Below are 11,878 nucleotides of genomic sequence, written 5' to 3' on the forward strand. Positions count from 1 at the left end.
AAGGAAAAATCACTCAAAATTCCAGCCGACTTATCTTCTGTTATGAAACCATTTGTTGATCAGCATCGAAGAAAAACTCTTCGTTGTTCCTTCATGAATTGCCGATCACTGTCTAATAAATCTACAGCCATCAATGAATTCCTCCAAGACCATCACTTAGATATTTTAATGCTCGCCGAGACATGGCTTCGTGACAATGAAAGTGATTCATCCCTCATCACAGATGTTCTTCCACCAGGCTATAGTATCATCAGTGTTCCACGTAAAGGTCGTGGGGGAGGCATTGCCACAATCTTTAAATCGTCACTGCCAGTGTTGCAACATCCAGTTTCTACCTCATTTAAATCAATCGAATTAATGGAGGTACGTATAAAAACTCCATCGTCCCATATCACATTAGCTACGGTTTACCGTCCTCCACCAAATAAATTAAATGGTTTCAGTGTTGATGATTTCGTCAACGACTTCACCGATTTCTTGTCTTGTCATCTCACCAATAATTCGCCGTTTGTCATCGCTGGCGATTTCAACTTTCATACTGACAATCCGAACTGTCCGAATACCCGGAAATATCATGACATTCTGGAGTCATTTTCTATGCGTCAATTGGTAACTTGTGCTACACATCGTGCTGGTCATACTATTGACCATATTATTACTCGTGCTGATGACAGTACCGTCGCTGATGTTCGAGTCGAACCAATCTATGCGATTTCCGACCATTTCCCGGTTCTATTCTCCATAAACAATTTCTCTTACGTCAGAAATACTCGAAAATCCATTAAATCAAGAAACATGAAATCCTTTTCCGCTAATGTGTTCGCTGCTGACTTATCTGCATCTATTCGACTCCAATCAGATGCTGACATATCTACTAATTGGGATCTTCTTAATAACACAGTTAGCGATGTATTTGATCGCCATGCACCAACTCGTGAGAGACTGGTCCCCAATAGGCGACCAGTTCCATGGATTAATCAGTCAATCATCGATGCACGGTTGAAAAGAATGAAGGCAGAAAGAGTGTGGAGAAAATCAAGGTTGGAAGTACATCGTCAGATTTACAGGGCCTGTCGGACTGACGTAGTGCGCCTTGTTGAGGAGGCAAAAAAGAGTCATTACGCCGGACTTGTTGACGATTGCGCGGGTAACCAAAAACAGTTATTTCAGGTTGTAAAGGGGTTACTTGGTCATACTAACACTTCAGCTGTTCTACCAAAACATGAGGATTCCTCGGAATTAGCAAATCGTTCAAGTCTCTAACTTTGAACCTGGGCACTGTACCTGGAAATTCTAATCACCACTATTCACAACCTGTTGCTGAAATGAAACCCGATTGTCGCCTAGATGCTTTTAAACCTACTACTGGTGATGAAATTGACACGATCATTCGTTCATCGCCTTCATCTACTTGCTGCCTTGACCCGATTCCAACCAAGATCTTCAAACACCCTGACATTATACAAGTATTGTTACCGCACATTACCGAAATCTTCAATAATTCTCTACGGTATGGTGTAGTACCCGCTCATTTTAAGGAAGCCGTCGTTAAACCTCTCATTAAAAAGCCATCTCTTGATCAAGAAGTTCTTAAAAATTACCGCCCTGTATCTAACTTGCCGTTTTTGTCGAAGACTTTAGAACGTATTGTTGCCAGGAGGCTGACTTCCCACATTGTTAACTATTCACTGGACGAGCCATTGCAATCTGCGTACAAACCAGGACATAGTACAGAGACTGCTCTCCTTAAAGTAACAAATGACATCTTGCTCTCTCTTGATGAGAAAAGGGACGTCTTCTTGGTATTGCTTGATCTTTCCGCAGCATTTGACACTGTGAACCATTCTATTTTACTGAATCGCTTAAGAGATCGTTTTGGTCTTTCAGATAGTGTCCTCATGTGGTTTCAGTCCTACCTCTCCAATCGCAGTCAGTGTGTACTTGTGAATTCCACCCAGTCACCATTCTATCCGCTTGACACTGGGGTACCACAGGGATCGGTTCTAGGACCTATACTTTTTAATATGTACACTTCTCCATTAGGTGAATTAGTTTCAAGTCATGGATGTCTCTATAGTTTTTATGCAGATGACTCTTCACTTTATATGTCTTGTACTATAGATAATGAAGCTAGAATGGTTTCTAATCTTGAACTTTGTATTTCTGATGTCAGGTCTTGGATGTCTGAAAATTTCTTGTGTTTGAATGATGATAAGACTGAATTTGTTATTTTTTCTGCTACTTCGGGTGATCTGTCCACTAGAGCGATTACAGAAATTCGTGTTGGCGATGCTCTGATTCCCGTCCATTGTCAGGCCAAGAGCCTTGGAGTGATCCTTGACTCTTGTCTGACAATGAAGCCGCATATTGGACAGATCTGCCGTTCTGCCACTTTTCATTTGCGTCGTATTGCGCTTATCCGCAAATATTTATCTCAACCTGCTACTGAGCAATTAGTTCATGCATTCATTACATCTCGAATAGATTCATGTAATTCACTTTTATTTGGGCTTCCGAAGTACCTAATCAACCGTATTCAATGTATTCAAAATATTGCTGCTAGAATTGTAACTCGTTCCAAAATCACCTTTCACATCACTCCAATTTTATATCAGTTGCATTGGTTACCTGTTTCTGAACGTATTGTTTTTAAGATTTTAGTTCTTATTTTTAAATCCATTCATAGGCTTGGACCAATTTATCTTTCTGACATGATAGAACTATACGTTCCACGTCGTAATTTAAGGTCAGCTGATCAGTTCAAACTCTGCCCCATTCGATCACGTACTAAGACATATGGTGATCGTGCTTTTAGTGTTGCTGCCCCCACTCTCTGGAATAATCTCCCACTCAACATCTGTCAGTCACCTACCTTATCTGCTTTTAAATCCAATGTTAAAACTTTACTTTTTAAAACTGCTTTTTAAGTGATATTTGTATTGTATGAATTGCTTACAGCGTCTTTGATCACATTTTTTTTGTGGATACTGACGTTTTATAAATAAATTATTATTATTAAATTATTATTATTAATAACATACCTCCATGATGCGCAGATACTGTGGTGAACAGTACAGCCAATACAATTATAACAAGTAACTTCATTGTACCTTTACTTTCGAAATCTACAAATAGATGGAAGGGCAAATCAAAATCATTCTGAAAATCACAAGGTGGCAATTTCCTTGATATATCACATCTCAATATATATGTAGCTATATGGTACTGCAATCAACTTTCATCATCAGAAAATCACTTTCACCGATGTTTAACATCTCAAACTCCTAGCACTTGTCGCTACTGTCTTTCGGATAAGTATTTGACCAAAACTAATACGCTTGCAGTTGTCACATAAACAAACTAATTGACTTGTCATTAACAATTCCCTACTGCTAATTATCAAACGTTACATTTCTCACATTTAAGCAGCTTTTCAAACGTTATCGTGCTTATTTAAATTTTAACTTCCAATATGGATCTGGTATTATCTTTCTTTTCATGTGTTTAAATCGTTACGGCCATATAAAGAAACCATGCTAATTTAAAGCTTAAATGAGAAAGACGAGTGGAGTACAATGTTGCAAAACATAAATTGTCCTTTTCCATATATTACAATTTACCATGGCATTACTTATATAAATATGTTCATTGGTTTGAGACGTAGAAATGCAATAAACATATCAAATTCCGACAATAACAAATCACAACGCATTTTCCAGTCTGAATTGGTGTAACTATCACGTCAGCGCCATGTTACAATTGTTACTTGTTACTGCAACAGCTTTCAATTTGCTAAAGAGACTAGAAGCCTCCTTTATACCATCAAATTCCTTTGCTCGTTTATAAGCGTTAAAAGTCTGTTGTAAGTTCCATAACATTCTATCGCCGGTTTTCAAGGAATTCTAATGCATTATAAGTCAGATCTCTGACATCTGGAAGACTTTCATAATTACCTTAAGATAAAACAGCTTTGGAAGATACACAACATTACTAATGAATCAACTGCATTCACCTAAAAATGTGGTCGACACATATGCATGCCATCATACACACAAACTGAAATCAAAAGCGCTTACCTGTTTACAGTCAGAAGTAACAACAGAGGACGAACGGTGGTGAATGTGTTAAAGCTCTCTGGGGTAAAAGTTATATATCGAATTTTCAATTTGCATAAAGACAAAAGAGAAACGAAACGTGCTTTCCAATGTTTAATTTTGGTAACTAATTTCGTTTCGACGTTCAATTGCAGGTACAAAACAATCCATCTCGATAACTATTTTGGTTGTTAAAACAGGAAGGTATTGACAGCTAAGAATATCCTTAATCATGGTTAGTACCTATGATTCTAGTCGAATATAACTATCATTTGTAGGTGTTACATTGCTGTATCATTTACCAAACATCTCGCTTCTTTGGCTACAATAGCCAGACATATTTTCAGTAGTACTGTTTGTTATTTTATTACTATACACGAAGGCAAAAAAAATTGAATGATGAAAAATATTGGGAAATAATATCTAAATATAAAATGATGTCATCAGAAGGAGAAAATGAGCGCCAATCTTTAATGTGTTCATGCAAGATTAAAGTCCACAAAAATATATAGCTATATTATGTTTACGAATACTTCACAATCAAATCTCCAGTTCCACGATTGCATTTCCACGATTGCATCCTAAAAATGCTCTTTTTGAACATTATAAATTAAACATTATTAAAACATTTTTAGTGCACAACATAACGTTCAAAATGAACATTTTTGGGACGTTTTTTTCTTAGCTGAGAAGGTTTGGTGGTAAACAAACCAGGAAGACAATTCTCTACTTTGTAGTAAATATATTATAGAGGAAGCACAAGAAAGATTCTTAGATGTATTTAATTAATGCTTACTAATATGTATAATCAACAATCTATTATGTGTGCCCTGAAATCTGAAGAAATGGTTAAATGAAATTGTAGTCAAACAACACAGAGGGCGTACTCATATGACACATGTTACTTCCTATTCTTTGTTATGACTGAGAGACAGAGACAGACAGGCGAGCGAGAGACAAGGAGAGAGAGAGAGAGAGAGAGAGAGAGAGAGAGAGAGAGAGAGAGAGAGAGAGAGAGAGAGAGAGAGAGAGAGAGAGGCAGACAGGCAGATAGACTGCAGACGGATGAACGGACGGGCGGCGAGCGGGGAGGCAGAGATAGTAAGAGAGAATGTTTCATAGTCAGATTAAGAAGAATTTGTTAGACAGGACAGGTAGGAAGACCGAGAATAATCGTGTGGAGGGTTGATTTGAAGAAAGAGAGTGGATTGTACAGATATTTTAGTAGAGTATTGAAATGGAGTAGAAAGATGATGTTAGTTATATCACCCGGGTTATATCCCGGTATAAACTCCTTTCCCGGGCAGATATTTGAGGTAACAAATGCCAATGTGCATATTGTTTCAGGCTAATGCACCTGAAAAGTAACCCCCCTGGATGGGAGTACTCCGGCCCCACCCTGTTCACGTTCATACACCGCAACAGACTGTACTCGGAAGCCTGGAAATCAAAAGCCTACAACATAGGAGTCGTGGTGACCTTGGTGTGCGAGGAAAATGTGAAATCATACATCGACCATGTAACTCCAGGGTCAATGCAAAATTGAACACCAAACAGCTAGACTATTACGTTGTTGTGTACTCGCTGTAATAAGTATATGTTTAGTGAATGTTAACTCAGTGAATGATTAGTTTGACAACAAATTATCGTTACAGCTAGGAAAAATTGAATCAATTCTGTTTGGCTCAAAACGTAAGCTTAATTCCAACTTGAAACTTAACGTTGTGTGTAATAATATCCAAATCACTCACAAAACATCAGTCAAATACCTGGGAGCAGATTTAGACCAATCGCTTGATGGTGAGAGTATGGCTGAAAAGGTTCTGAAAAAGGTATATGCCAGACTGAAATTCCTATATCGAAATAAATTACTATGTTTAGAATTCGATGTAATCAAAATGGAAAATGAACTGAGCGTTTGAATCAATTGTGTATCAGTATTAAAATGTTTAAAACACAAAATGAATTGTTATCTTTGCAACTTGAATGTTTCAGTTAATTCTGTACCAGTTTATCTAAAAGGCTAAATAAATGTGTATCGTGAATGTTAACGTTAACGTCTATTGTGTATCAGTAATTCTTAACGTATGTATTCCGATACATGACTTCACCAGCCTCAAGTAGGACTGCATGGTGTGGAGATTTAGTACGTTTACATTTCTTAAAATGACAGCAAATGCTACTTTTAAATGGATCGGATGTACTATTCACTTTAAGTTGTGGTTTTCAGAGAGAGTGTAGCATTAACATTCAATTGGTTTATATGTACTCCAGTTAGATATATGTTGCCTTTGATATTTTATATTTGAATTAAATGTCACACATGCAACATAACACACCTCTTCTACCATAGTTCATATCTCTTGCTGGCCCAACTCCCTCTAACTCATCCCTCACTAATAACATCCAGTATTTACTACCGATTTGCAAAAAATCGGCTTCCAATTTTCCGTTTTTGTAAACATTCTCAAAACCTAAATTATTATGAGTGACCCGAAATGGCTCGGAGTATTGTTTTAATAAGATTGAGCTTACGTTATACAAATAATTGGAAAGATGAAATTAATAAATTGTAGTCCTGCAACGCAGAGGGCGTACTCATGTGATCTTCATATGCTTTGCTTTAAATGATGTATGTGCAATTTATATGGTTGTTGGTATAGGGTTTTTTTAAAGGATTAATTTGCATGTTTAGATATTAAAAATGCAAGCTACAAATTTCATATAATATGATACATATATCAACCATAATATTGCTCACATGTCCTATGAAGTTTATTGTCATAGCTTTTAGTTTTAAAGAATCGTCTGATAAATTATTGAATTTCAGCAATCAAGCTTGTGTTTATTAACGCTTGTTGGTGTACCTTACAATCCTAATGGTTGATTTGCATAATTAATTTTTTTTCTCGATAATTAGGTAATATCTTAAGTATCGAAGCTTCATGTTTTTCTTATGATTAATTTTCCAATGAATTGGTAACTCACAATTTTCACAATATGTGTAGGAGCAAATATATAAATGTATGGTTTCGTCCATTCATTTTTCATCTAGTACAATCCCGCCATTTTTTTCGCTGCTTCATGTTCATCCTACAACTGTCACCATTGACCATAATATAGTGCATACATTCAAGAAGTGGTTCACAAACCATAAACACACAATTAATCAGAACGGACCTATCTGAATGCATTGGAATCTGAAAAAATATAACCAACAATATAGCTGTAACTTTGGGGTCAAAAGTCTTTAATTCAAAAACATTTTGTAAATTCGGTTGAATTAGGTTGGGTGTTTGGTAGGGTTGTGTAGGTGAAGAAATATTCAATCTCATACAGTTCTGCTACAGCGCCATTCACGCATTTAAAATTTCCGCACAATGTCGACATTTCTACATTCAAAAATGATGTGCAAACAGAAAAGTTTCAAAAACAATGTGTATTCGTTGTCACATATAATGAATTAAAAAGAAAAGAACTTCAAGTTGTCTGAAGAGGGCGTCGTCCACAGACACGCTAGATGAAATTATATTCATACATACATACATACATACATACATACATACATACATACATGCTTGCATACATACACATACATACATACATACATACATACATACATACATACATACATACATACATAGTTAGTTATTTTATTCACTGTACTTTTTAGATGTAGATACACAAAACCCAAGGCAATGATACCGCCAACATAAGTTTAACACACTAAAGTAAATGTCGATAAGTACAGAGGGTCAACCAAAGGCAGATGGCACATAATTATATTACATGTAACAGTTCAGACCTGGAGTCAAAAACACTTAAAATTTAAACGGATGGTGGACAAGCTATAATAAGCAGTTTGAGATTATCTTTGGTCATAGATTTTAAGAATGTCTGATGAGATTTTGACCATGGCAACAATATCCGTTTTACAGAAAAAGTCTTTTAATGAAACAAAGCTGACACCTGGGTTGGCTTGTCTTATATGATCTGATTGTGGACAATTCAGTATTACATGAGCCTCACTTTGTACCTCGCCACAACGACAAATACGTGCTTCACGTGGTGTAATTGGTCGAGTCCATCGGCCGGTCTCAATAGCAAAATTATGCGAAGAGGTACGAAGTCGCGTAAAGTCAATTTGTTGATGTTCTGATAATGTAGATAAACGGTCCGTATATACATTATGAATCAGCAAGTCCGGATTAATCTCTGTTCTGTAGGATACAAACTTTGAGCCAGCGTCTAACTGTACACGCGATTTAATTATCTATCACATGGTCTCTATCACTCTCTTTACAGACTTTATCTAGATACAGGAAAGATTTAGTTTTCGCTGATTTACATAGCATCCACACGTGATAAAAAGGGTCACCGGGAACGGTTGCACGCTCCTGTACAAGTTTACTGATGATTTGTTTCTGCGTTGACCGAATGTTTCAATGTAGGTAGCCCTATCTCAAGTAAGCATATATAATTCGGTGATGATTTACGCACACCTACCATAGCTTTGATCTCGGTAATGTACATATTTTCTGTCAGGAGGTATCCATTATAAAGCCACGTCTAACAGCTGTATAATATCGCTGACAACAACGCGGCCTCAAGAACCTTTTATCCACAATGGAAAATCAATGTTCTTTAACACAAAGGCGAGGTATTTCCTCAGGTGACATTGCTTAGATCTGCATTGTTCATCAACAGCAGTAGCAACTTTTCCATCTTGTGTGAAAGTGGCGCCCAAGTAAACATACGAGTCGCAATTTTGAATTTTCAAGTCACCGATTGTCATGGCAACCTTATCTGCATCCGATCCATTTATCACTATAAACATTGTCTTTCCTTGATTTATAACCATTCCTGAACGATTACAGAATTCAGCTAATATAGTCGCCTTCCTGATGCACATCTCTCTAGTAGTGGAAAGAAGTATAGTACCATCCATAAGGAGGAGAGAGTGAAGCCATTGTAGGTACCCATCATTTCCGCACTTGGCCATCAAATCACGAATTATGTTATTTACTTATAATGTAAATAGAAAGCAACTCGTAGGCGAGCCTTGCCGTACCCCAATACACACAACGATGGTTGCTAGACCTAAAATGAATCTTGTATCTGCATACAGAGTGGCAATAGTCGTGACCATAAGACTGCCACATCCCATGACACGTAAAAGTTGAATTAATGATGCCCGGGGGACTTTATCATAGGCCTTAGAAAAATCCACGAATGTGATAAAGATTTTAGTCCGTTTAGATTTTGCATAGTCTATCAACAGTCTCAATGTCACTATATGCTCCATACACCCGCGACCACTCTTTGCTCCAGCTTGTTCACGATCCGGTGTAAACCTCTTTTCTAATCGTCGATATAAAATCACATCATAAACTTTAGCCAATGAATCCATTACACTTATACCACGATAATTTCCACATTGCATTCGTTCACCTTTTTTGAACAAAACAGTGAGTCTCGATATGGTCCATTCAACAGGTAGGATCGCCTTATTAAATACAACATTAAAGAGCACTGTTAGCATTACAACCCAACTAATTGGCAACCATTTCAGCATACTAGGTGGAACCCCAGAGGGACCGCCACTTTTGTCCGTTTTTAGTGAGTGTATCGCATCATCCACTTCTGATGGTGTTATTGGATCGTCCAGTATGGGTACATACGGGCATTGTTGCGCCACCGAAGGGTCCACTGGAGTCGTATCAGGAGGATTTAACAGCTACTCAAAATGTAGTTTAAAGTCATTGTCAGTTGGGCGCATATCGTTGGACGATTAAGCCATGGCGCCTTTTCAATTTATTTTCCTCCAAATACGTTTTGTGTCATTGTCATTGAGAGTGACTGCCATTGTGCACTGACTATGTCTTGGGGCCGAGACGATGACAATGTACTGGCTTGGTTGGCGCACTGATATAACGATTTGTTCACCTCATTCACAAACACATTCACATCTGAAGCAAGGATGCTACTAGTATCAGGAGCTTCAGGCAATTGTCTCAAAAATTGGTCGCAATTAATAGACTCACATTTCAACTGTTTCTTTGTTTGTGGTTTACCTGGCACGTCGATCTGTCCTAGTTCCTTCGATCGATAGCAGATGTCATTAACAGTCCTTACAGCAACATCGGGATTGTCAAAGTGAAAGTTTATTCGAATAGGTGCATGGTTAGATGGCATCCGTAGATCATTGTCTATTTCAAACCTGCTAACCTGTTTCACAAGTCTAGGAGTTACAAAACAGTAATCTAGTTCTGAAATCCAATTTGTGGTCTGACGAAATGTAGGCTGGCTGGGAAAGCTGGTTGCCTCGGTAACAAGACCATTGTCAATGAGTGGAAGCATCGCAGATATTACGGTAGAGACGAGTTTTGCATTCCGATTTGGTGTCTTCTCTCTGTCGAAAGCATTCTTATAACTCCACTTTTCTGCTCCAGGTTTAGTTTTCAGAAATTCATCTCGACAATGACCGAACTTGCAGTTGAGATCACCGATGAGAATGACGTCACCGTTAGGGTAACCTGCCAGCTCTCCACTAACTCGAGCCAAGCAGTCCGTTGTCGTATACCGTGAAAAACTGGGGGCGATGTAACAACATATTATCAATAAAGTAGGTAATGATTTCAAACGAAGTGAAATGTGATCAGAAGCAGCCTGGTCCACACTCTGGTACGAAAGCCGTCATATCATCCTGACCCATTTGGTATAAATCAAGACTTACTATCCTGGCCCAGTTAATATACAGTAAAACGTACCATCCTGGCCCATTTGGTATACTGTAAAACATACCATCCTGGCCCATTTGGTATAAAGTAAAACATACCATTCTGGGTCATTAGGTATACAGTAAAATATGCCATCCTGGCCTATTTGGTATACAGTAAAACATACCATCCTGGCCCATTTGGTATAAAGTAAAACATGCCATCCTGGCCCATTTGGTGTACAGTAAACATACCATCCTGGCCCATTTGGTATAAAGTAAAACATACCATTCTGGGTCATTAGGTATACAGTAAAATATGCCATCCTGGCCTATTTGGTATACAGTAAAACATACCATCCTGGCCCATTTGGTATAAAGTAAAACATGCCATCCTGGCCCATTTGGTGTACAGTAAACATACCATCCTGGCCCATTTGGTATAAAGTAAAACATACCATTCTGGGTCATTAGGTATACAGTAAAATATGCCATCCTGGCCTATTTGGTATACAGTAAAACATACCATCCTGGCCCATTTGGTATAAAGTAAAACATACCATTCTGGGTCATTAGGTATACAGTAACACATACCATCCTGGCCTATTTGGTATAAAGTAAAATACACACGAAGTTGGAAGTTGGAAGTCGGAAGTTGGAAGTCGGAAGTTAGAAGTTGGAAGTTGGAAGTCGGAAGTTAGAATTTGGAAGTTGGAAGTCGGAAATCCCCTGACGGCTTTCGTACTCTGGATATCATGAGCTAAACTGTTCCTAATCAACATGGCGCATCCGCCCCGATGACGAGTTTCACCACCTGACATATAACATACATAACTGGGTATAGTGAACACGTTTGGATTTTTATCTCACTTAAACAAATGATGTCCGTTGATTTGAGAAAGTTTTGTATCCAAATGTTGTCCAGTTTGTTACGTACACCATTAATGTTCCATGCAAGTATTGATAAATTGATACCATTGCTCGACATTAAAAATGCGAAAAAACGAGGTTTCCATGAATCGATAATTACACCATCACGCATGATACGCCGCGACTGCTTATCAAA

Source organism: Glandiceps talaboti, chromosome 3, assembly GCF_964340395.1.
Source record: "Glandiceps talaboti chromosome 3, keGlaTala1.1, whole genome shotgun sequence".
NCBI lineage: Eukaryota > Metazoa > Hemichordata > Enteropneusta > Spengelidae > Glandiceps > Glandiceps talaboti.